General features: G+C 41.2%; 1 protein-coding gene across 6 annotated transcripts in view; it reads left to right on the forward strand.

The window, feature by feature from the left end:
* The window catches only part of LOC140741057 (protein TANC2-like), a 712,173-nt gene that overhangs the window by 86,329 nt on the left and 599,798 nt on the right, over positions 1-26,046 (forward strand). For all 6 annotated transcript variants that reach the window (XM_073070734.1, XM_073070733.1, XM_073070735.1 and 3 more), the window contains one exon: positions 16,621-16,788. The gene's annotated coding sequence lies outside the window, so the exon portion shown is untranslated. The remainder of the gene's footprint in view (positions 1-16,620; positions 16,789-26,046) is intronic.

Here is a 26,046-nt window from a genome sequence, read left to right on the forward strand (position 1 = left end):
ATCCTTGTTAGATTTGCATTTGTACATGAATTTATCTAATATTACAGGAAATGTCCCCAGTTTAGAGTATTGAATTTATTTTCATTTTGTATTACTTTTGTGAACTTTTTATTTGTTTAAATTTTTTAAGCCTTACAAACCCATGTAGCCTTTCCACATACTTGAAGTTGGGAAAAACTGCATTACATTACCCTGGTACTGTTCATGCTTGTAATGCTCAGGGTTTGGGATGAGGATGCTGGAAGTTGCCTATTGGCTAGAGTCATGCCAACCTACAATGGAGGCCAAGTGTACTGTCTGGAGCTGAGGAGTTCTTCAGGGCAGCATCCAATGCCAAATGAGGCAGGAGTTTTCACTGATTTCATGATGTTAATTTTTATTAGCAATTCACCGATGGTCTTGGGCATGAAGACCTAGAAATCAATTGTGGATGGGTTGACAAGCGGTGAAGAATATTTGTACTGCGCAAGTGCCGTGTAATGACTACCTCCATGATGTACTTAAACCATGATTTTTGGTTATATTACCATCAATGAATCCCCATCAATCAGTCCTGGAGGTTAACATTTCACAGATACTTGGCATGACTGACCAAAAAAATGATCAATTCTATATTGATATCATATTTGTTTTCTCCTCATGCTTACATTGTAAAATTTGTAAATAATTATAACTCATGAACAAACAGGGTTATCTTGCTTATGAATGCTTTCTAATTTTTTTAAAATTGAAGATAAAGTGATACACAGCCATTTAGGTCCAAATAACTGCCCAGGGCTGTATGTAGAAGTTCATTTATTGATGTTGAGCTTTTAATGCCGTTAAGGTAAAAACATTCAACAACTGTATAACAACATAATAATATGCCTTTGCGAGGTTATAATTATATTGTTCAGAGTTCCTATCTTGTCAGAGTAAATGTCACTACATCTATAAAGAGGTGAAACAATTAAGTTTAAATTATAGTGTTTACTCAAAAAGAGCTTTACTTGAGTAAGTTGAGTTGTATCTACATCGTGTGAGATACCTTATACCGATCAAAAGAAAATAAATGACTTTGGAGCTATGAGCTGTGTTAGTTTGTAGACCCTTTTGAACAGAAGAGTTCACAAAATTTTATTGTATAATTTATGGTTTTAGCACATTGCTTTCATATTGTTATATTGATAGAAGAGATCAATGTAGCCATAAAAACAGGGAAGTCTGATCTGAAGATTTATTATCTGGACATAACTAAACAATTTCATTTAAATCAAAAAAGCTATGAACTTTTACATAGTGGTGCAATTTTTTTTATTCCTACCATGAGCCTAAGAAAATGACTGGTTACATAGAATTTACAACAAGGAACCAACTTAAGGAATAAGAAAATAATAACATACATTACGAAAGGAATTCTCTTGTTAAGGTATGGTGGCCTAGAAATTCTAGTAGACTTATTTAAAACTACTGGATGATTGTAGTCTGGTTCTGATTATGGACTTGTTTTACTTATTCCTGAAACTAGCTACTGATAAGGTAGTTGGTGTCTTAGTGATTGAAAACGTTCTACTTGTGATTGGGCTGCAAGATGCGGGGAAATGGGGAGCTGGTGGCTACAGACAAAGGATTGTAGCCAGGGGTTGATAGGTGAGAAGGGTAGAATGGGATGAAGTTCAGTGCTTTGTGAGCAAAGATGCGGAGGTGTGGGTGAGACTGGGCTGTAGGCAATGTCTGAGTCATTGGAAGATGCTCTGCAAGCAAGATCAGGTCATATTTTAGTGCCTGCAAATAAGCTTGGAAGGTGGGATGTGGGATGGCATGTGCAGGTAAGTACTGTGGTGTGGTCGTGGAGATGAGGTCCTCTATCATGGCCCAGGCTTTGTGGTTGTAGAATTTGGATTGGGAATGGGAAGTTTTAGTGTCATGTTTGGGAGCAGTAGTGGAGACGTATCAAATGAAAGGCAATCGATGAACGTTTTGAATCTTCACACTCCCAAGTCCTCCTCTCATCTTCTGTCCCATACCATTTGTATTAGAACATAAAGCAGTAGAGCACAGGAACAGACCCCATCAGCCCACAATGTCTATACCAACCTTGATGCTAAATAGAGCTGCACATGGTCTCTGTCCCTCAATTCCATGTCTGTTCATGTGTCTCTGTACATGTCACTGAAGCAATGTTGTTATATCTATTTCAACACCTCCTCTGATGGAGGCTCCTATCATTCTGCATATATAAATTATAAAAAACATAAATTGGGAACAGATGTTCTCAGGAAAACGCACAGAAGAAATGTGGCAAATGTTCAGGGGATATTTGCGTGGGGTTCTGAGTAGGCACTTTCCAATGAGACATGGAAAGAATGGTAGGGTGCAGGAACTATTGGTGTACAAAGGCTGTTGGAAATCTAGTCAAGAAGAAAAGAAGAGCTTACAAAAGGTTCAAAAAACTAGATAATGATAGGAATCTAGAAGATTATAAGGCTAACAGGAAGGATCTTAAGAATGAAATTAGGAGAGCCAGAAGGAGCCATGAGAAGGACTTGGTGGACAAGATTAAGAAAACCCCCAAGGCATTCTACAAGTATCTAAAGAGCAAGAGGATGAGATGTGAGAGAATAGGACCAATCAAGTGTGACAGTGGAAAAGTGTATATGGAACCAGAGGAGGTAGCAGAGGTACTTTATGAATACTTTGATTCAGTATTCAGTACGGAAAAGGATCTTGGCAATTGTAGGGATGACCTGCAGCAGACTGAAAAGCTTGAGCATGTAGATATTGTTACGAACCCCGTAACTGGGTTACTCTCCGCACTGGAACTGGTGTTCCTCCCTTTTTCACAGACACGGTCCCTGCTGAAATAAATTTCTCACGCCCCTCTCGTATTCTATCTACCTGGGGCTTTCTCGGCGATTTACTGATCAACACAATACACCCTGTAGGGACTGCTGCTTTCCCTTTTCTGGTCTCCTTCCTTGGAGCAAAACACTTAGATGCAATATGACCCACCTTTCCACAATTAAAACAGGTCAAGCCAGGACCCCTCCTGCCATCTTGCCTTTCTTCCTCCTTATTTTTACCACTAGCTCCCGGCTGAATCTCTGCCTCAGCCGGCGGGCTTTCTCTACCATTCCTACGGTCTTTCTGGTAACTCTTATTCGAGGAAAACTTTGTCTTGTGGGTTAGGGCATATTCATCTGCGAACCTGGCAAATTCGGATATGGACTTATTCGGCTTCTCGTTCAAATACATCCGGATATCATCCGAAACACAACCTTTAAATTCCTCGATCAGAATTAACTCCCTTAAACACCGAAAATCTTCTTCCACCATTTCTGCTGCACACCAGCGATCCAAGAGCACACCCTTCTCATAGGCAAAGTCTGCATACGTCTGATTCCACACTTTCTTTAAATTTCTGAACTTTTGTCTATAGGCCTCAGGTACCAATTTGTAGGCCCGAAGAATGGCCTGTTTTACTTCCTCATAATTCTCATACTCCTCCTCATCCACCGGCAACGCCGCATATGCCCGTTGTGCCTTCCCTTTTAACACACTTTGTAACAACGCCACCCACTGATCTCTGGGCCACTTCTGATTCACTGCCACCTTTTCAAAATGCAAGAAATAACTATCAACATCCGTCTCCTCGAACGGAGATACTAACCTAAACTCCCTACTAACATTAAACCGCTCCTCTCGGTCTGACCCTTGAGCTCTTCACTCTTGCCTTAACTTCTCCATGTCCCGCTCATGTTGCCTCTGTTTCTCCTTCTCCTCATACTCCCTCTGTGTTTCAGCTCTTTCCTTCTCCTTTTCAGCTGCTTCCAGCTGTTTTAACTTAATTTCATGCTCCCTCTGTTTTTCAGCTCTTTCCTTCTCCCTTTTCACCTCTAACTCCTTTAGCTGGAGCTCATACTCCCTTTTCCTCTGTTCCGCGTCCAGCCTCAATTTCTCCAACTCTCACTGAGCCGTCCCACTAGCTGGTACCTTTTCAGGGATATTTTCCAATACCTCAGCCGAAAACACATTCTTCTCAATATAATACTGAGTTATGGCCCTCCTTTTTCATTGACAACCTCACCTCTGCGAGATTTAGTCCTTTCACAATATTTATCAGGTCCGACTTTGTGGCAGCCTCTAGCGCCTCCGGAGTCGGGTTTTTTTTATAAATTCGTCTACGTCCATCTTTGCTGGTTTCCCGTCTGGTTACCTGCGCAACCAGATCCAAGTTTGGACTTAAAAGCCTGATTTACTGGCCCTCCAATTTGGTATCAAAATCCCGGACGAGCCCCCAAGTTATTGCGAACCCCGTAACTGGGTTACTTACCAGCAAAGATAGAGACGTCCGTTGGAGTCTGATGATACTATTTTTAACAGTATTTATTAGTAAAAATATACAAAAATAATATCAATACAAATATACAGATAATATACGTCGTCAATACTAACCCTAAAAGTGCGAGTCTAATAATAATCAATAAGAAACAAGCTCTATCGTTGTCTAGGGGATAATGAATTGTCCGATGGAAATCTAAAGTTCATTTCAGTTCATACAGGCTGCAGCCGTTGTTTGTTTGTCGCTGTGTTGCAATTGTTGGAGAGAGAGAGAGAAATAGAAAAACTTGCTGGCTTTCCTTGTTACAATCTTGATCCGTATCTGTCCTTTAGCTAGACCGTTCCGTGGAGGACTCGTCACCCAGGCAAGGATGGACACACACACAAGCCCCCCACCGGTCTCGTACGTTTCTCCTGGTGTGTCTAAAGGGGTGTTCCCCAGACCCGTCTTTTATCCTCACTCACGGGGTCTCAGATGCCATTCAGGTTGGGATGATGCAATCCCTCAACCAGACCACACTGGTTGTCCCCTGAGGGGTTTCAATGAATAGTACAGTACTCAATACACAATTCCTTCTCCAAGAGACAATAGCAGTAATCAGTGGTTCCGCGTTTGTTAGGAGACATTCCAAACCTTGTGTATTCTGTGGTGTCTATAACAACTGCCTTTGCTGTTCCTGTGTCTCTCTCATTACTGACATGCTGTGTATCTCTCTCATTTCCTGGGTCTCAGACCCGAAATAATAGCGATTTTGCGATTCTCAAAAAGGAGGGGGCGACTTTGCACCCTTTGGCCCATCAGAGTTGCTCCACATTTGTAACAATATTAAGGAAGAGGATAAGCATCAAGTTGGATAAGTCACCAGGATTGGACGGGATGTACCCCAGGCTACTGTGGGAAGCGAGGGAGGAGATGGCTGAGCTTCTGGCAATGATCTTTGCATCATCAATGAGCACGGGAGAGATTTGGGAGGATTGGAGGGTTGCAGATGTTGTTCCCTTATTCAAGAAAAGGAGTAGGGATAGCCCAAAAAATTATAGGCCAGTGAGTCTTACTTCAGTGGTTGTAAGTTGATGGAGAAGATCCTGAGAGGCAGGATTTGTGAACATTTGGAGAGGTATAATATGATTAGGAATAGTCAGCATGGCTTTGTCAAAGGCAGGTTGTGCCTTATGAGCCTGATTGAATTTTTTGAGGATGTGACTAAACACATTAATGAAGGTAGAGCCGTAGATGTAGTGTATATGTATTTTAGCAAGGCATTTGATAAGGTACCCCATGCAAAGCTTATTGAGAAAGTAAGGAGGCATGGGATCCAAGGGGTCCTTGCTTTGTGGATCCAGAATTGGCTTGCTCACAGAAGGCAAAGAGTGGTTGTAGACGGGTTGTATTCTGCATGGAGGTCAGTGACCAGTGGTGTGCCTCAGGGATCTGTTCTGGGACCCCTACTCTTTGTGAATTTTATAAATGACCTGAATGAGGAAGTGGAGGGATGGGTGAGTAAATTTGCTGATGCCACAAAGGTTGGGGGTGTTGTGGATAGTGTGGAGGGCTGTCAGAGGTTACAACAGGACATTGATAGGATGCAAAATTGGGCTGAGAAGTGGCAGATGGAGTTCAACCCAGATAAGTGTGAGGTGATTCATTTTGCTAGGTCAAATATGATGGCAGAATATAGCATTAATGGTAAGACTCTTGGCAATGTGCAGGGTCAAAGCGATCTTGGGGTCTGAGTCCATCGGATACTCAAAGCTGCTACGCAGGCTGACTGTGGTTAAGAAGGCGTATGGTGCATTGGCCTTCATCAACCGTGGGATTGAGTTTAAGAGCAGAGAGGTAATGTTGCAGCTATATAGGACCCTGGTCAGACCCCACTTGGAGTACTGTGCTCAATTCTGGTCGCCTCTCTATAGGAAGGACATGGAAACCATAGGGTGCAGAGGAGATTTACAAGGATCTTGCCTGGATTGGGGAGCATGCCTTATGAGAATAGATTAAGTGAACTCAGCCTTTTCTCCTTGGAGTGACAGAGGATGAGAGACAGACAGATAGACATACTTTATTGATCCTGAGGGAAATTGGATTTCATTACAGTCGCACCAACCAAGAATAGTGTAGAAATAAAGCAATATAAACCCATAAATAATTAAATAATAATAAGTAAATAATGCCAAGTGGAAATTAGTCCAGGACCAGCCTGTTGGCTCAGGGTGTCTTACACTCCAAGGGAGAAGTTGTAAAGTTTGATGGCCACAGGCAGGAATGACTTCCTATGATGCTCAGTGTTGCATCTCGGTGGAATGAGTCTCTGGCTGAATGTACTCCTGTGCCTAACCAGTACATTATGGAGTGGATGGGAGACATTGTCCAAGACGGCATGCAACTTGGACAGCATCCTCTTTTCAGACACCACCGTCAGAGAGTCCAGTTCCACCCCCACAACATCACTGGCCTTACAAATGAGTTTGTTGATTCTGTTGGTGTCTGCTACCCTCAGCCTGCTGCCCCAGCACACAACAGCAAACATGTTGTGACCTATCAGAGGTGACCTGAGAGAGGTGTACAAGATAATGAGAGGCATTGATTGTGTGGATAGTCAGAGGCTTTTTCCCAGGGCTGAAATGACTAGCACGAGAGGGTATAGTTTTAAGGTGCTTGGAAGTAGGTACAGAGGAGATATCAGGGGAAAATTCTTTACACAGAGAGTGGTGAGTATGTGGAATGGGCTGCCGGCGGCAGTGGTAGAGGCGGAAACGATAGGGTCTTTTAAGAGACTCCTGGATGGTTCTAAGGTAGGGACATGTTTGGCATAGCTTTGTGGGCCAAAGGGCCTGTATTGTGCTGTAGATTTTCTATGTTTCTATATTAAAAAAGAGAAAAAACCCTCATAAATCATTTAAAACTTTTCTCCTCTCATCTTAAAAGCTATGTCCTCTAGTATTTAACATTTCCAGCCTCTTGGGTGGGGGGGGGGGGTGGGTTGCAGGGGGAAGACTCTGACAGTCTATGCTTATTGTAATTTTATATCGTTCTATCAGGTCACTCCCTCGGGTTCTGATGTTCCAGGGAAAAGCATGGTGGTTAGCACAGCTCTACTGGAGTTCAGTTGATCATATGTAAGAAATCTGTACATCCCCGTAGAAAGCGTGGGTTTTCTCTTGGTGCTTCAGTTTCCTCTCAGTCCAAAGACGTACCGGTTAGTAGATTAACTGGTCATTGTAAGTTGTCCCATGATTAGGCTATGATTAATTCGGGGGCTTTTGAGTGGTGCGGCTTGCAGGGCCAGAAGGGCCTATTCCGCGCTGTATCTCAATCAATAAATTAATTAATTTCATCTCCTTGTAGTTGGTACTCTGTAATCCAGGCAGCATCCTTGTGAAACTTATTTTATATTCTTTCCAAAGCCTTCATCCTTTCTCTAAAGTGACGATCAGAGCTGCACATAGTACTCTACAAGTGGCCCAACTAAAAGTTTTATGTAGCTGCAACATAACTTTCCAACTTCTGTACTCAACCCCCTGACCAGTGAAGACAAGCATGCATAAAGCCCTCTTTGCCATTCTATCTAATTGATTACCATCAACCTTCAGTCTTGTTATGGGGTCTTGACTCAAAGCATTGACTTGCACCTTCTGCCTCCATTGATACTGACTGACCACCTGAGTTCTTCTATTATTCTGGTTTTTTTTCTTGTTTTGCTAATCCACCATGCCGCAGGTGACACTGGAAATTGTTGCCACGAGCGGCTGTGGAGGCTAAGTCATTGGGTGTATTTAAGGCAGAGATAGATAGGTTTTTGATTAACCAGGGCATCAAAGGGTATGGGGTGAAAGCAGGGGAGTGGGGATGACTGGCTGAAGTGGATCAGCCCATGATTGAATGGCAGAGCAGACTTGATGGGCCAAATGGCCTACTTCTGCTCCTAAATCTCATGGTCTTTTGGTCTTATGGAAACAATTCAAAAATCACTACCTTTTGTTACCTTCTGTAATCTTCTCCACAATTTGTCATGGTCTCTTCTGGCAATCCCCCACCTTGCTATTTACCTCAGGAATTGGGCCTCAATGCCCTCATTTAGTTTCCAATCATTCCCAGGTTCCACTAACTACACATACCTGCTTTCCATCAGAAAATGCAGGATAAAGACCCGGTGATCACAACAAGGAGCTGCCAGTTTGTTGGTCGGCTCCGATGTGAGTAACCTCGTTTCATGGTTCTTAGGACTGTTAGTTCTAAGTCTGGCATCGCTCCTGGATTCTCTCCCAACCCAGGACTCCGGGTAAAGACTCTCCTGGATAACGATTCCACGCTCGCTATGTCAATAATGCCTCCTGACTCTGTCTCCGCGCCTGTGTTCTGCACTTGGGTTCATCCACTGCCACGCTCATGTAACACAATTTTTGAATTTGTCTATATAACTGCAGCCCCTTTTCTTCTAGAGTTCATAGTTTCTCATGGACTAACTTCTCCTTTCCCCATTCACATTTATCACTTGGTCCTCTGATTGCTGCCTTGATATCGAGAAGGAAAAACAAATGTTAGATTTTGGCAAAGGACTTTTGATTCTTCATTTCTATTCTTTGAGCAATAACTTAGTAGTATAATCAACGTACCCTAGTGTGCACTCTAAGTTGTTGTGACCCTAGTATTGAAAATTGGAAGCTGGCACATTTGGGCCAAGGAGATTTTTTGAAATACCAGCACCTTACTTTGCCAGATGCCTGTTCACCTAAAATGTTAAGTGCTATGGAGAGACATGTTATTGTGAAGAGATTGCCACCTTATTTTTCACCATAAAGATCCATGTTTCATAAATTTATTTATTAGCATTGTTGGAAAAATAATTTTTTCTTGAAAAGTTAGTATTTCTAATAGTTTACATAGACACACAGATGTTTAGGTCACCAATGGAATTTCTGAATGACCTGAATTCAATAGCACTCAGTGAGGAATATACAGTAGATGTCTTTGTCATGCATGTTATGACTCAAAGGATCCTATATCGCCATATGTGTGCAAAGAAGGAAAGGAAAGGGGCCAATGAAATGCATCATCATTTCTCTTTCATCTGGGAATAATCTGGGACACAATGGAGGAAAAAGCATTGCGTGTCATCCCTTAGATTGAGTCTTATCATTGAGTCATAAACACAAGAGGTTCTGCAGATGCTGGCAATCTTGAGCAACACACACAAAATTTTGTAGCAGCTCAGCAGGTTAGGCAGCATTTATGGAAATGAATAAACCGCTGGCGTTTCAGGCTGAGGCCCTTCTTTAGGACTGAAAAGGAAGGGGGAAGACGCCAGAATAAGAAGGTGTGGGGAGGGGAAGGAGTATAAACTAGAAAGTGATAGGTGAAGATAGGTGAGGGCAAAGTTAGGGCTGGGGGGGATAGACAGACGAAGTGAGAAGCTGGGAGTTGATAGGTAAAAAAGATAAAGGGCTGAAAAAGAAGGAAACTGATAGAGGAAAGTGGACCATGGGAAAAGGGGAGAGGCACCAGGGGAGCTGATAGGAAGGTGAGGAGAAGAGAAAGAGGTAAAAGGGGAGCTAGAATGGGGAATTGAAGTAGAGGGAAGAGGAGGGAAAAAATTTACCAGAAGTAGGGGAAAATCAATATTCATGCCTTCAGGTTGGAGGCTATCCAGAAGGAATGTGAGATGTTGCTCCTCCATATTCATATTTTCAGTCATAATTACTTACACTCTGTAGCCACTTTATTAGTTATCTCCTGTACCTAATAAAATGGCCACTGAGTGTACATGATCTCCCAGACTTCCCACATCCCACACAGAGTACCAAATCACTGCCCCTGGAGCCATTCTCACTGAACTACTGTGCCCTAACAGATGAAGAATGAACAAATAAGAATAGAAAGAATAACTTACAAGATACTTAACCTCACCCAAGCCTGATGAGCCAAAGCCACTCTAAAGACTGGCACACTCACAATAATGTCTGCTCTGCTTGTACTTGACCCTTCCTAATGAATCCTTCTTGCTGATTGGTCGCTCCTCAACTCGGAGAAACTGCTGTAAAGCTCTGCCTTTAACATCTTGGTCGCTGTCCTGATTAAAAGGTCCTGCTTTATGCGCCCCTGATTTGATTGTCCAATTCAATATGTATTTTTGTCTCTTTTTTTCAGTCAATGTTGATTTAAAGCTACCTAAGTATGTTTTTGCTAAGGTTCAGTGACAGCTATGGTTTGTCTGGTTGTATGTAAACAGCATGTGACAGTAGCCAGGTGACCCAGGGAAAACATAAGCAGTACTAATAGAGCAGAATTTATGGTTGAACTGCAGATATCTTTCTTTTTACCGTTTATTTGGAGTAGTTTTAGAAAATTTCCATTTTACAGTCAATCCATGGCAGATTTCAGCAATGGGTAAATTGCAATCAACATACATGAATGACCTAATCTCATGTTTTGGATTATGTCATCAAAGGACAGGAACTTGCTTACTTACTGCCCATTATACCACTGGTGTTTAGGGCAACAATGAAGGTCCTCCATATCTGTCTGTCCGTACTGTAGCACACAGATGTAGAAGGATTCTCCATTGCTGTTTCCATAATGATTTTGTTTGACCAATCAGTTGCTAGCCCTGAGCTGAACCACCAATCCTGGAGGAGTAGTGGACCACTCTTAATCTGGCCTCTACACTTTGAACTTTGAACATGGGTGACCCTACATAAAAAGCATAATGCCTTGACTCCAGCCAACATAGCTCTCTGGGTCACTGAGGTACGCAAGCCTCCAAACCCTATGACAAGGTTGTGGTTCTCTTGGAGGAAAGGTCAGAAAGTAAGTGAGAAATTGGACGAGCAAGGATGGAGCCATAGAGACTCCAGCAACAAGAAGTGAAGCTGTTCCATGATATTCTGTGGTTATGATTGGATAAGCGACAGTGGAACAAAGCATTAGCTTTGCCACTCACGGATAATGGAAAGGATAGGGCATTAATATAAGGCTTCCCAACTGCTAAATGACTTCACCTTTGTAATCACTCTACTAGTTAGGTTATTATTAGGTCTGTGCTTATTAGTGTTGTTGATACCCTTTTAAAGTTCTTGTCTTCCTTTGGCTGTTCACAATATCCTTTGATAAAAAGCTATTCTGTATATAACTTGACTGTACCTGGATGTTGTTCTGGCAAAAGAAAAGAAGTGAAAGGACTCTCAGGTGAAACTGTGAAAAAGAATGGTCTACCGTACTTTCTGTCATTTTCCTTTGGCATTTCATCATTTTTCTAGTATTTCATCTGTTGAAATCAAATCAGCAATTTTCTCTAAGTCAGACTTTAACTGTGGGAACATGCATGGGTCCAAGTTCCACGAGTTTCTTTGTGGAATATGTATATCAGCCCTTCAGTCCTGCTCAAATGTTGGACTATGGTCCAAATTGCTACTTAAATTGTTTTTAGTTTAACTTCCTTTATGCTTGTTTTTATGTTTGTATAATCAAGTTCAATGTAAACTTTTTATCAAAATGCTTACAGTGTACACTACCGTATGCTACCTTGAGATTAATTTTCTTGTAGACATTTACAAGAAGAAAGGAAATACAGTAGAATTTATGAAAAACTATACATAAGCAGACAAAGACTGGCAAATAGCTATTGTGCAAAAGAAGACAAACTGGAAATAAAGATAATACTGAGAACATGAGTTGTAAAGATTCCTTTAAAGTGAGTCTGTAGGTCATAGAATTCATTCAGTTATCATGTCATTTCAGGAACCTGATGTTTTTAGGGTGTAACTGTTCCTGAACCGGCTGATGTGGGACCTAAAGCTCCTGTACCTTCTGCCAAATGGTAGCAAAAGAAGAGGTCATGGTTTGGATGGTGGTCTTTGATGGTGGATGCTATTTTCTTGTAGCAGTGCTCCATGTAAATGCACTCAGTGGTGTAGAGCGCTTTGTTTGTGATGGACTGGGCTGCAACGCACACAAAATGCTGGAGGAACTTAGCAGGCCAGGCAGTATCTAAGAACCCAAAACATTGACTGTACTCTTTTCCTAGATGCTGCCTGACCTGCTGAGTTCCTCCAGCATTTTGTGTGTGTTGCTTGGATTTCCAGCATCTGCAGATTTTCTCTTGTTTGTGAATAGACTGGGCTGCATCCACTTTCTGTAGTCTTCTCTCTTCCTGGGCACTGGTTTTTCCATACCAATTAACCTGTTTGTAGATTTTCAGTAATCTATCATATAGGACGTTCTGTACTTCTGTAGTTTCTTTGTGAACCTGAGATGTCATGGCAACATAAATCAAGACTGTCCTTGTTGTTTTACAGACTGCTCAAATCAAGAGAAAACTCCCTTATCTGGTCAACTTCAAGTAGTTTGCAGTATAAAGGAAGGTCACAAGGTCTCTCACTCCTTTACTTCACTTCTGAAGTACATTCTGCACAATACTATCTCCAGATCTAATGCCTCAACTCTTAATATTGTCCAGAATTTAAAACTGCAGTTATTTTTGTTGTCATTTTCCACCTCATTCTCATTTCTGCATGTTCCATCACTGATTCTTGCCTTCCTTTTCTGGATTTCTGCTTCCATCTCTGATTAGATGTAAAATACCATTTCATGTCCATAAACCTCCGTGCTATCTTAATTATGCTTCATTCCACCCCCCCCCCCCTCCTGTAAGGATTCCTTTCCACTCTTCTAGGGTTTTGTCTCAGCTGCACCTGTTTTCATGATGAAACTTTCAAGATGTCTTCCTTTTACCCTAACACTGGCTTCTCCCCACAGCCCTCATCATAAATGTTAATTCATTTTCTCTTTTGACAGATGCTGCCTGGTGAGTGTTTCCAGCACTTTTTAAATTTTTTTTATGTTGGAATTGAATGGGTTGGGGACTGGGTAAAAAAACTCCTACATGACATTTGTACATGGAATGATGCAGTCTGGAATGCCTGTGAGTGGTGAGCAGCCTGTCATTGTTACTCTTCTGTCTGCACTTGGCTTCAGTGACAACTTGGTTTCTGAAGTAAATTTTGATTGGCATGGCCTTGTGAGCACATAGCCTTGCCATTAAAAATGCAAGAGATGTGCCCACAAATACCTTGGCAGCTGACTATATCATTTCCATAGGCTTACCAGCTGTCAAAACTGTCAAAATAATTTGCCTTTGATGTGCAGAAACATTGAATAATGTTCTAGCATTAGAAAATAAAACTAGTTAAACATTGACTATAAACTTAATCTTAATTTTAAATATTTAAATACAATTACTTCATACATTTAAATGAACTCAATGAGTTGAAGAAATGGGTAGAGTTACTGACCTTCTGCCACTTCTAGTACTAGGGTTCCCAACAGCTGGGATTTCTTGTATCTTAAAAAAAGCTCAAGTGTCTTGAATTATTTTATACAGGACTTCAATTTTGTTGTTTTGTCAACAGGGAGCAAGATTGAATATCTTCAGGCCAGTTGAAATATCATAAAGCATGTAACAAATTTTAAGCTGTATGCTATATGATGATCAGGAATGCTTACCCGGGCTTATGTTGCCAACTTGGGCCTAGAACATAAGAAATAGAAGCAAAGGAGGCCATTTTGGTCTTTGAGCACAGAAATGGGCCCTTTAGTCCAACACATCCATAAAGCAAGTGTTCCAGAATTTTGAACCAGTGTTGATAAATTGTTGACAAATCATTTCCAAATTGGGATGCAGTGTAATGGTGTTCTTATGTATGAGCCCGTTTTGTCGTTCACCATAGAAGAAGTCATGAGATTGGAAAGTGCTATGAAGAACCCTTGATCAGTAGCTGTAAACAGTGTACTCTGTAGCTGTGGTGTGGTAGTACTGGGAAAAAAAATGCATAAGCTGGTGGATGGCCAGTGGACTGCTTTTACTCAAACTGAGTTTAGTTTTGTTGGAGTAGAATTCATTTGGCAAGTTGAAGAGTATTCCACCACACTTAGTTGTGCTATGTAATGATTGGAAAGTCTGAGAAGTTGGCAAGCCACTTCTTGCAAGGCTCTGATCTGCTCTTGCAGCCATGGTATGTATGTGTTTGACCTGAGAAGGTTGACGGAATATTTGTGGTTGCGTGTCAAAGGAAGGTACTTAGACCTTCCATTGGAGCTGATCATTATCTGGCACTTGCCCTGTGCTTTTGAATGTGTTACAAATCTCAAGGCTGAAATGTTGACAAAATCATGTTGCGGTTTTGTGTGAATTGCCTCATTATCTGCAGTAGTTAATGGATGAGAACATTGTGTACTCAACAGCAAGCTTTCTCATTTCTGACTGAATAATAGTGAGAATGTAATTAATGAATAAATTGAAAATATTGCACAGTACTACAGTCATTTAACATTTAAAACTTGGGGATCTACATTTTGAACTTAGCTAAGAACTCCTGATTGTGTCATCTCTGAAGGGAGAGATTGTCCCTTAATTTCCCACCAGCTTCCCCTCATTTAAGTTACTCTGGGGTGTGCACAATAATAATACTGCTCTGTTAGTAATAGTTTCTTTGAATGAATGTGTCTGATATTTTGCACCAGTAACAACATGGCATGACAGAATCTGCCCTTCTGGAGGTGCCAAATTGCTCAGACACCCTTTCCTTTAACTGCAGCCCTCTTGAAGGATGCAGATGACAGAACTGATTTGAGCATGAGATTATGATCAGCTTCATTTGAAGTGCTTTGTGATATCTTGAAAGATTGCTACCATTTAAACTATTTGGTGTTTGCATAATTCTGTATTTGTCAGAGGCGGTGGATGGTAAATTTTGAAGGCCCAGGTATCAAGGTGTGGTGTGAACTCCATGAGGTGCTAGCTTATTCTCTCTGGAGTAGCAAAGGTGTTTTTTTCCCCATATTTTTGGATTCACCAAATGGTCAGTCTGAAGTATGCTAATTTAAACCAGTAGTTGTAAACCTAGCATTATACTTGGAGCATAATCATACTGACTACCTTCTTTCTCAGTTTTGTAAGTTTTCCATGCCAGAGGAAACCAGCAACTGGATTGCCTTAAAATATGATCCACTGAATAGACTCTGCAGAAAATTATGTATACATAGAACATAGAATAGTACAGCACTTCAACGTAGCATCTGCTGAATTAAACTAAAACTCTTCTGCCTGTAGATTTATTTCCCTTTATTCTCTGCATATTCTCGTGTCTATCTAACAGTCTCAAAATTACTATTATTGTATCTGCTTTCACCAATACCTGTTCTAGGCACCTGCCACTGTGTGTTTAAAAAATGCCCTGCACATCTACTTTAAACTTTCCCTTCTCACCTTAAATGCATGTCCTCTAGAACTTGACATTTCTACCCTGGGAGAAAGATTCTGACTGTTTACCCTTTCCATGCCTCTCATTTTTTATAAACTTCTATTGTCTTCCCTTGACCTCAGCCTCTGCCAGTCCTTCAGGTTGCTGCAGTCCTTTCATTTTTCTTTTGAGGATTAATTTTGCATATCCAGAGTGTTTATATAGTTTAGTGAGATGCTCTGTCTTCATTGCTGATAGATTAACTGTGACATTGTTGCATCTGATTATGAGAGTGGTAGTATTGGGATGATTGGTATCATTGTGTGGTCCAGTGGATGCATGGCAATGTCATTGTATACCCAATGAGAGTGAAGTGAGAGGAGTAACATGCCTGCATGACCTGAATCCATTCTTTCTCCTACCCATTAATGGATATGAAATGTCCCTTTTTTTTGTTTTTTCCTCAATACCCTGCACTCGCCTCACCTATTTATTTTTCAGAACTCCTCTGCTTGTAGTTCCATTGTTTCTTTCTACTCTTGTCAATATTGTTTTTATTATAGACTTTTCTTTCTCTTCCTTTCTCCTTGTCCCATTTCTGGTCTGGCTGAGCTTCCCCAATTCGCTTGCTTCTTCCTCTCCCTCACCAAACAATGGTTCCTTGAGCACCTGCATTTGAATCTCCAGGTGTGCTTCCCTTAGAGAGCGACAAGGAAGGTTCTATACCATGCATACATGTAGAAAGATGGTCTGATGTGAAACCTTCTGGTTAGAAGTCTTTGATCTGCATCAATATTTATTTTTAACTTTTTCATTGTGGTGGGAAAGATCTTGTAACAGCTAAAAGTTATTATGCGAGTGACTAGCTTTCCTGATGTAGTCAGCTGTCCAACCTGAGTACTGTAATTGAATCCTCAAAGCAGTTGGAGTTAATCAGTGGTCAGTGTTCTTGGCTTCAATGAGTAATTTAATATGAGTATTTTAAGAGAACAATTTAACACCTGTAGAATAAATTGTAGCTCCGGATTGTAATTGACACATAATTCCTTATCTTTCTCTCTGCAGGGTGAAACAAATGACAAAGACGTGGATTAATCCTTTGGGACCAAACTGTAATTTGATTGAAGACCACATAAGAGGCTTTCGTAGTAGCAGCAGATGCCACCTGCTGATCACTTGTAAAGATTGATGGCGTATTTCTGCTTGATTTTGATTCCTGATACACTTATCACAGTAAGAATAATTTTCAGTAACGTTTGCCATGGTTACATTAATATGTTTAGTTTTGGTAATTATCTTAACAAGCAAATAGTGTTCAGCAGTTTTTATTTTTATTTTTTATATCTTGAAGTTTATTTTCTAAGCATAAAGGAAAAAAATCTGCCAAAAATAAAGAACAAGTGGATATTTTTTTGCAGATTAATTATGTAAGCTCTATATACTTGCCTATTTTGGAGAAATATACTTGTACTGTATGTGTTGAGCCTCTCTTTGGCCCTCAAATGCTCCTCCTGGTCATTAGGTACCTCCTGTACTAAATAAAGTGGCCACTTTATTTTGATGGTCTTCTGCTGCTGTAGCCCATTCACTTCAAGGTTCGATGTGTTGTGCATTCAGAGATGCTCTTCTGCACACCACTGTTGTAACGTGTGGTCATCTTAGTTACTGTCACCTTCCTGTCAGCTTGAACGAGTCTGGCCATTCTCCTCTGACCTCTCACATTAACAAGGCGTTTTCACACAGAACTGGGTGATTTTTTTTTGTTTTTCACACCATTCTCTGTAAACTCTAGGGACTGTTGTGCAAGAAAATTCCAGGAGGTCAGCAGTTTTTGAGATACTCTAACCACCTGTCTGGCCCAGCAATCATTCTGGGGTCAAAATCACTTCAATCACATTTCTTCCCCATTCTGATGTTTGGTCTGAACAACAACTGAACCTCTTGACCGTGTCTGCAAACTGTTATTCACTGTGTTGCTGCCCATGATTGACTGTTAAGATATTTGTATTAACAAGCAAGTGTCTGGGTGTACCTAATAAAATGGCCATTGAAAGTAAATTTTTAAGTGGATATGCAATGAGTTTTGAAGACATTATTACACCAAACTGAGGACATCCTGTACTTTACTGACAATGTTTCACATCCAGACCTTCCAAGGACTTTGAACAGCAGCTGTGCTGTGCTTTTCAGTCCACTGCCTGCTTTCATTTCTACAGTTCCACAGGGTACTCTGCTGTTGATCTGAATTTACCAGGAAATTATTTTTTAAATTAAAATAAGACCATAAGACATAGGAGCAGAATTAGGCCATCTAGCCCATCGAGTCTGCTCCACAATTCAATCATGGCTGATCCTTTTTTCTATCTCCTCCTCAACCCCAGTTCCTGGTCTTCTCCCCATAACCTTTGATGCCGTGTCCAATCAAAAACCTATCAATCTCTGCCTTAAATACGCCCAATGACCTGGCCTCCACAGCTGAATGTGACAACAAATTCCACAAATTCACCACCCTTGGCTAAAAAACATGTCTCCGCATCCCTGTTTTGAAAGGGCACCCCTCTATCCTGAGGCTGTGCCCTCTTGTCCTAGATCCTCCCACCGTTGGACACATCCTTTCCACATCTACTCTGTCTAGGCTTTTCAACATTCGAAAGGTTTCAATGAGATCGCCCCTCATTCTTCTGAATTCCAGTGAGTACAACCCAGAGCCATTAAACGTTCCTCGTATGATAACCCTTTCATTCCTGGAATCATCCTTGTGAATCTCCTCTAGACGCTCTCCAATGCCAGCACATCTTTTCCAAGATGAGGGGCCCAAAACTGTTCACAGTACTCAAGGTGAGGTCTCACTAGTGCCTTATAAAGCCTCAGCATCACATCCCTGCTCTTGTATTCTAGACCTCTTGAAATGAATGCTAACATGGCATTTGCCTTCCTCACCACTGACTCAACCTGCAAGTTAACCTTCAGGGTGTTCTGCACAAGGACTCCCAAGTCCCTCTGCATCCCACATTCCTGGATTTTCTCCCCATTTCGAAAATAGTCCACACATTCATTTCTACTACCAAAGTGCATCACCAGGCATTTTCCAACATTGTATTTCATTTGTTACTTTCTTGCCCATTCTACTAAACTGTCTAAGTCCTTCTGCATCCTACCTGTTTCCTCAACGCTACCTGCCCCTCCACCTTCGTATCATCTGAAAACTTGGCAACAAAGCCATCTATCCCATCTTCTAAATCATTTATATACAACATAAAAAGAACTGGTCCCAACACCAACCCCAACCCCTACGGAACACCACAAGTCACTGGTGGCCTATCAGAAAAGGATCCTTTTATTCCCTCTCACTGCCTCCTACCAATCAGCCAATGCTCTAACCATGCTAGTAACTTCCCTGTAATAGCATGGGCTCTTAACTTGGTAAGCAGCTTGGTAACTTGTTAACTTGGTAACACTGTGTGGCCTGCTGTATTCCACCAGCATTTTGTCTGTGTGGTTTGAATTTCCAGCATCTGCAGATTTCCTCGTGTTTCCTCTCTCATACCACTGTAATTTCCTTTACTTCACTGAAATACTGCTACATCAGACTTTACTTTCTCCCTATCAAATTTCAAGTTCAACACAATCATATTGTGATCACTGGCTCCTAAGGGTTATTTTACCTTAAGCTCCCTAATTGCCTCCGGTTCATTACTTAACACCCAATCCCTAGTAGGCTCAACGACAAACTGCTCTAAAAAGCGATCTCTTAGGCATTCAACGAGCTCACTCTCTTGAGATCCATTACCAACCTGATTTTCCCAATCGACCTGCATGTTAAAATCTCCCATGACTACCATAACATTGCCCCTTTAACTTGCCTTTTCTATTTCCTGTTGTAACCTGTGGTCCACTTCCCAGCCACTGTTGGGAGGCCTGTATATAACTGCCATCAACGCCCTTTTACCCTTGCAGTTTCTTAACACAGCCCACAAGGATTCAACATCTTCTGATCCTATGTCACATCTTTCTACTGATTTGATGCCATTCTTTACCAGTAGAGCCACACCACCTCCTCTGCCTACCTTCCTATCCCTCTGATACAATGTGTAACCTTGGACATTCAGCTCCCAACTACAACCATCCTTCAGCCACGATTCAGTGATGGCCACACCATCATACCAGGCAATCTGTAATATTGCAACAAGATCATCCACCTTATTTCTTATACTCTGTGCATTTAGATACAACACCTTGAGTACTGTATTTGCTGTCTTTCTGACTCTGCATCCCTAATGATTTGATACTCAGCCTGTTGGCTACAACTAAGTCCCATCACCTGCCTGCCCTTCCTGACAATCTGACTGCACGCTATCTACTTTTTTACCATCCGTCCTTTCTTGAATCCCTTCTTGCCAGTTCCCACCACCCTGCCAAGTTAGTTTAAACCCTCCTCAACAGCTCTAACAAACCTACCTGCAAGAATATTTGTCCTCCTTGGGTTCAGGTGCAACCTGTCACTTTTGAACAGGTCATACCTCCCCCAGGAGAGATAGATCCCACTGATCCAAGAACCTGAAGCCCTGCCCCCTGCACCAGCTTCTCAGCCATGCATTTATCTGCCAAATCATCCTGTGTCTACCCACACTGGCGTATGGCACGGGTAGCAATTCAGAAATTACTACCCGGGAGGTCCTGCTTCTCAGCACAAAAATGCACAGTTATACCAAGCTAAAAATAAGTGTAAACAAGTAAAAGAAATATTAATTAATCTGTTATTTTTTCAATCAAATCCTAAAACTGCATGGTAGGTATGAGGGGAAAAAATAAATTGTATAGGTTGTAAACGGGGATCTATTTTCATCTACATATTTGAACATTATATTAAATTAGAACAGTGTTGGTGTGGAAGAATGATATCTAGACCATGCAGTTTTGTTCTGCACTGCCACTGAATAACAAAGTATTATTTTGAAAGGAGAATTCAAATGGATGCTAGAAATAGTCATCAGATCTGTGAAGAGATGACTTCAGTATTTCAGGCTTGTGACTTTTAAGAAGTGGGAAAATTTAAAAAGGCATATTTAAACTTTTAGAGAAGGGAGAGTGGTGACAGAGAGCAAAGGGCATATAGCATGGAGATCAAGAGAAGCGGATGATACAAATTCTTGTTTGAGATTCACCGTCGTATGTCACAGCAACAAACCCTTCAATCACCATGCTCATGCCAGCTGTCAAATACCCATCTATACCAATCCCATTTACTAGCTACTAGCATTTGGTGTGTAGCCTTCTATGCTTTGGTGATTCAAGTGCTCATCCACATAAATTTTGTGACAGCAGCTGCCTCTACTTCTCATTGAATTCTAGATTGTACCCAATCTTTGGGTAAAATCCTTTTTTCCAAGGTTCCCACCAGCCCTCTCATTCTTCAGCTTAAAGGTGTGGTTTTAGATTTTTCTATTATGGACAAATGTTTCCTACTATTTACCCTATGTCTATCATAATTTTATACACCCCTATCAGATCCCACAATATTCTAGCTGTGGTCTTACCGAAGTTGTATAAGGTATCATGACCTACATACATCTCTATTTTATGCTCCAGTTAATGAAGGCCTTTTCTACCTTAACTTTGTTGGTGTGGGGGGTGGGGAATGTCTAAGGATGTGCACACCAAGGTCCGTCTGCTCTCAATATTTCCTCGGGTGTTATTTTATATGATGTATGTTCTATCCTTGTTCTATCTCCAAAAATACACTGTTTTGCACTTACCAGGATTAAGTTACAACTGCTATTGCATTGTCCAGTTTACCAACTGATCATTGGAAAGCTGCTGAAGGCTTTTTAATGGCAGCTAATCTGACCAGGCAAGCTGTTGTTAACGCACCTGGGATATGAGTTTTGCTGTGCATCTGATGTGGAGATTTTTTGGCACTGGACAGAAAAGCATACAATTTTGAGCACTGACATTGAAATTGGGCTCTCAGATATTACGATTTTTTTCCTGCATGTTCAAGGCAGAATTAAAAATAACTGAATTCTGACAACAAAGATGTATATGGAGAGTAGTAATGAAGGTAAACTTTCATAATTAATGAAATTACAATTTATACTTCTGCTAGACAATGTATTAGAATGAGTTCTACTTTATTAGGATGGGCGAATGATTAGGTCGGTGAAGAGATGGTTTAATTGCCCATAGCAGGAACTGATGGAGTCCTAGTACTGCATTGTTTGGGTTGCAGTTTGTATTGTATTGGACTTCAATTTTTTTTCTATGGGCCCTTGTTCCACTCAGTTAACGAGGATATTCAAAACTCTGCCCATGTTTTAATTCAGAAACCTATTGTACATGTGTTTGCTAATCAATATTGGTTCTGGTTCAATTTTAAGCTTTCTTATAAATTTGCTTAACCTTGCTCTTTCCTATTTTCTATAAATCTCTTACAGTCTTAAAGTGCATAATCTCTTCAAAGCATCAAAGATTAAAAGAGGTCTTTGAGGATTTAATAACATCATTATGGCATAGAAGGAGGCCATTCGTCCATACTGGCTCCTAATAGAGAAATTAGAACAAGGTTTACTTGACGTGAAATTTGTTTTGCAGCAGCAGTATGGTGTAAAGACATAAAATTGCTATAAATTATAAGATAAGTAGTGTCTATCGACCGTTCAGAAATCTGATGACCGCAGGGAAGATGTTGCTGAATCATTGAGTGTGGGGCTTCAAGCTCCTGATGGTAGCAATGAGAAGAGGCATGTCTCCTGATGGTGAGGATCCTTAACGACGGATGCCAGTTTCTTGAGGCTCCACCTCTTTAAGATGTTTTCAATGGTAGGGAAGGTTGTGCTCATGATGGAGCCCCTTGCTGTCCAATGCATTGATGTCTCCATACTAGGCTCTCCACTATACATCTGTAGAAATTTAAGACTCTTTGGCAACATATCAAATCTCCTCAAATTCCTAACAAAGTGCAATTACTGGCATGCCTTCTTTGTGATTGTATTAAAGTGTTGGGCTCAGGATAGATCCTCTGAGATGTTGATGCTCAGAAACTTAAAGTCCTGGTGCAGTAAGATAATTTAGTTCAAAACTGCATAAAGATAAACTGGCATGCTGGTTGCCCTTGGCTTGCTGTTAAACTCACAACACCTCTGACTAACCTGTGACATCTGTGCAGCAAAGTGTACATTTTTGAGTTTGGATGAGTGAGGCTTTCATCAGAATCAAAATTATTGACATACGTTGTGAAATTTAACTTTGCAGCAGCAGTACAATGCAATACATGATAATATAGAGAAAAAAGCTGAATTATAGCAAGTATATATTTGTATATTAAACAGTTAAATTAAGATAAGTAGGGCAAAAACAGAAATTTAAAAAAAATGTAGTGAGGTAGTATTCATGGATTCAATTTCCATTTAGAAATTGGATGGCAGAGGGGAAGAAGCTGTCCCTGAATTGCTGAGTGTGTGGCTTCAGGTTTCTGTACCTCCTTCCTGATGGTAACAATGAGAAGAGGGCATGTCCTGGGTGGTGGGGGTCCTTAATGATGGAAGCTGCTTTTCTGAGACATTGCTCCTTGGAGATATCTTGGATACTGTGGAAGCTAGTATCTGTGTTGGGGTTGACTAATTTTACAATTCTCTGCAGCTTACTTCGATCCTGTGCAGAAGCCCCTCCCCCACCCCCATACCAGATGGTATGCTGGTATGCTAGAATGCTCTCCATGAGTTTTAGGTGACAAACAAAATCTCCTCTAACTCATGGTAAAATATAGCCGCTGTCTTGCGTTTTTTATAGCTGATCAATATGTTGGGAGCTGGTTAGATCCTCAGAGATATTGACATCCAGGAATTTGAAGTTGCTCATTCCCGCCACTTCTGATGGCTTGATAAGGACTGGTGTGTGTTCCCTCATCTTACTCTTTGAAGTCTGCATTGAGCTGTTTGGTCTTACTGACATTGAATGCAAGGTTGTTGTTGTGACACCACTCAACTAGCTGGTACATCTCACTCCTGTACGCCTTCTGGTCATCATCTGAGATACTGCCAACAATGGTTGTATCATCAGCAAAATTATAGATGGTATTTGAGCACACAGTCATGGGTATAGAGAGGGTAGAGCAGTGGGCTAAGCACACACCCCTGAGGTACCCCAGTGTTGATGGTCAGCGGGGTGGAGATATTATTCCCAGTCCGCACAGGTTGTGGTCTTTTGGTGAGAAAATTGAGGATTCATTTGCAGAGGAATGTAGCTTTTTGATTAGGACTGTAAAAAAAGTAAAACAAAGTCTCGGTGTTGAAAGAGGGATTTTTATTTAGTAGCCATTGGATAAAAAGGGTTACTGAGCATCTGCGAAGAGGAGAAAAGATCATTGAAATGACCGGGTCAAATGAAGAATTATCAGTCTGTAATGCCAAGTCTGTGTTTATCTCTGCATTTGCTGTTCTGTTTGCTAAATGTTCATACTGTTCTCCTTTCTTTTATTTCTAGCATCTGCAATACTTAATACTTTGTATTTTGCAGTTCTTGCATTTTTTAATATCCTCTCCTAGTGTTTTCATTCATTTCCTGCTGTTTACATCTTCAGAGATGTCAACTGAGGTTGACAAACCTTTGCTGTCTTCTCTTGGCCTGCATTTCCAATGTCTGTGTCATTCTATTGCTTTTGGCCTCCACCCTGTTAAAGATACTCCCTGTATTCTCTCCAGCTTATTACCCTACTCTGAAACTTAACAGTTATTTGATTTATAAAGTCACATACTATATATATTTTTAGAAATATAGGAATATAGAAAACACTGCGGTCACTTTGCTGAACAGTTAACTGCCGGTTAACTGTCGGCTAACTATTACTTGGATTGCACTACCTGTATGTATAATCTATATTTTCATTTATATTTATCATTATTATTGTTATGAGCAGAGGGACAACATCTGCCGGAAGTAAATTCCTTGTATGTGCATAGGTACTTGGCGATTAAAGTCTGATTCTGATTCTGATTCTGACAATACACATGAGCAGCACTTACAGTGTGACATAAAGCTTACATCACCGGCAATCAGCTGGAGCTCAAGAAAATTAGCTATGATCTGCGCAAAGCTATCAAGGTTGCGAAACAACAATACAGGGACAAGATTGAGTCAAGATTCACAACGAATAGCATATGTGACTTGTGGGAGAGTTGCATACCATCGCAGACTTTGATGCCAAACGTTGAGGTGCCGCCTACGTTGTGGCCTCTCTCCCAGATGAGCTCAATTGCTTTTATGCTTGGCTCGATGCTGCTAACTCTGAGCTTCCAAGGAAAACCACTGCTACAACCTGCAACCTGGTCATCTCTGAGGCTGAGGTACGCAGGTGTTTCCAACGAGTGGACAGTCACAAGGCTGTAGGACCAGACGGCATCCCAGGGCGAGTACTCAGGATGTGCGCAGCACAACTGGCAGATGTGTTTACTGATATTTTTAATCTCTCCCTCTCCCAGTGTAGAGTGCCTTCCTGCTTCAAATTATCCACCATTGTCCCTGTACCGAAAAAGACCAAGGTAACATGCCTGAATGACTGGCGTCCTGTCACACTCACCTCAATAATAAGCAAATGCTTTGAGAGGCTAGTCAAGGATTACATCTGCAGCTTGCTACCACCCAAACTGAACCCCCTACAATTCACCTACCGACACAACTGATCGACAGATGACGCAATAGCCACTGCTCTACATACCGTCCTTACACATTTGAAGAAGGAGGATACTTATGTGAGAATGCTGTTCTTGGACTACAGTTCAGCATTCAACACCATAGTTCCATCCAGGCTCGACAAGAAGCTCAAGACCTCAGCCTTCACCCTGCCTTGTGCAGCTGGATATGGGACTTCCTGTCAGATCACCAGCAGGTAGTAAGAGTGGGCTCTCTCACCTCCACTCCTCTGACTCTCATTACAAGAGCCCCTCAGGGCTGTGTACTGAGTCCCCTCCTTTACTCCCTGTATATAACCATATAACCATATAACAATCACAGCACGGAAACAGGCCATTCCGGCCCTCCTAGTCCGTGCCGAACTCTTAATCTCACCTAGTCCCACCTACCCGCACTCAGCCCATAACCCTCCACTCCTTTCCTATCCATATACCTATCCAATTTTACCTTAAATGACACAACTGAACTGGCCTCTACTACTTCTACAGGAAGCTCATTCCACACAGCTATCACTCTCTGAGTAAAGAAATACCCCCTCGTGTTTCCCTTAAACTTTTGCCCCCTAACTCTCAAATCATGTCCTCTCGTTTGAATCTCCCCTACTCTCAATGGAAACAGCCTATTCACGTCAACTCTATCTATCCCTCTCAACATTTTAAATACCTCGATCAAATCCCCCCTCAACCTTCTACCCTCCAATGAATAGAGACCTAACTTGTTCAACCTTTCTCTGTAACTTAAGTGCTGAAACCCAGGTAACATCCTAGTAAATCGTCTCTGCACTCTCTCTAATTTATTGATATC

This window comes from Hemitrygon akajei, chromosome 18 (genome assembly GCF_048418815.1).
Source record: "Hemitrygon akajei chromosome 18, sHemAka1.3, whole genome shotgun sequence".
Classification (NCBI taxonomy): Eukaryota; Metazoa; Chordata; class Chondrichthyes; order Myliobatiformes; family Dasyatidae; genus Hemitrygon; species Hemitrygon akajei.